Consider the following 1,915-nt stretch of genomic DNA (forward strand, 5'->3'; position numbering starts at 1 on the left):
TCTTTCCTGCACTAGCTTCAAAGTTTCAGGGTTATATTAGATTCTTTAATCCACTTTGAGGTGATAACTGTACAGGGTGATAGACATGGATCTAGTTTCAGTTTTCTGCATACAGATATCCAGTTTTCCCAGCAATATTTGTTAAAGAGGCTGTCCTTTCTCATTCCTGTGTTTTTGTGCCTTTGTAGAAAATCAGGTGGGCATAGCTGTGTGTATTCATATCTGGGTCTTCTATCCTGTTCCATTGGTCATCATAGCTGTTTTTGGCCTAGTACCATGCTGTTTTTATTGCCATGGCTCTGTAGTATTGTTTGAAGCCAAGTATTGTGATACCTCCAGTGATGTTCTTTTTGTTTAGTATTGATTTGGCTGTTCTCAGTCGTTTGTGCTTCCAAATGAACTTTAGGGTTGATTTTTCAATCTCTGTGATGAATGTCATTGGAATTTTGATGGAAATTGCATTAAACTTGCAGATTAAGAATATAAGAAAATAATTCCATTTACTATAGTCTCAAAAAAAAAATACCTAGAATTAAACTTAACAAAGGATGTGAATGGCCTCTATAAGGAAAACTGTAAACCACTGAAGAAAGAAATCAAAGAAGAATACAGAAGATAGAAAGATCTCCCATGCTTATAGGTTGGTAGAATTAACAGTGAAAATGGCTATATTACCAAGAGACCTCTTGAATAAACAATGTAATGATACACCATAAGCTCCTAGAAAAATATGAACAAACCAAACCCCAAACCAGCAGTCAGAGCGAAATAATAAAGATCAGGGCTGAGATCAATGACAGAAAAACCAAACAAACTATGCAAAGAATCAATGAAGCCCACAGAATGGGAGAAAATCTTTTCCAGCTACTCATCCTCTAAGGGACTAATACCAGAATCTACAGGGAGAAAATCTTTTCCAGCTACTCATCCTCTAAGGGACTAATACCAGAATCTACAGGGAACTGAAATCACTCAGCCTCCAAAGAATCAACACCCAAATGAAGAAATGGGCACATGAATTAAACAGGGAATTCTCAAAGGAATAGGTATGAATGGCCAGTGAATGCATGAAGATGTGTTCAACTTCCCTGGTTATAAAAGAGATACGAATCAAAAGAAACTTAAATTTCATCTGGCCCAGTTAGAATGGCCATAATCAAGGGTAATAATAACAACAAATGCTGGTGAGGATGTGGCAAAACAGGAACCGTTATGCCCTGTTGGTGGGAATGCAAATTAGTATGAAGATTCCTTAAAAAACTAGAGATAGAACTGCCATATGATCCAGTGGTACCACTCCTGGGCATCTATCCAAAAGAACATAAGACAGAATAGAGTAGAAACACACGAACACTGATGTTCATCACAGCACTATTCACAATAGCTAAGTTCTGTAAACAACCCAGATGTCCTGCAACTGATGAATGGATCATGAATTTGTGGTACATATATTCTATGGAGTATTTCTCATCCATAAGGAATAAAGACATGTGGCTTGACGGTAAATGGATGCAATTGGAGACCATCATGTTAAGTGAAGTTAGCCAGGATCAGAAACATAAAAGATGCATGTTTTCTCTCATATGTGTAAGATAGATCCAAAGATAAACATATACACTAAAACAAGCATGATCATATACAAACTCAGATGCAGAATATGTTTGTAATAGTGGAACTACTCTACAGAACTCAGGGAAAGAGGGAAAGGAAAAGAGAATGATGGAGCATCAGTAATATCACATACCATAAGGTGTAAAGGTAGAGGATATAAGAATGTGAATTAAAAACTGCTGAAAAACGGGGGTGTGTGTGGGAGGTAAATGGGTAAGGGAGAGTATCTGAAGGGATTGAACAGAACAAAGTAAAGCACACGCACAGTGGGCATACATTGAGAAACCCCTTTGAACATCAACTT

Source organism: Castor canadensis, chromosome 8 (genome assembly GCF_047511655.1).
Source record: "Castor canadensis chromosome 8, mCasCan1.hap1v2, whole genome shotgun sequence".
Lineage (NCBI taxonomy): Eukaryota > Metazoa > Chordata > Mammalia > Rodentia > Castoridae > Castor > Castor canadensis.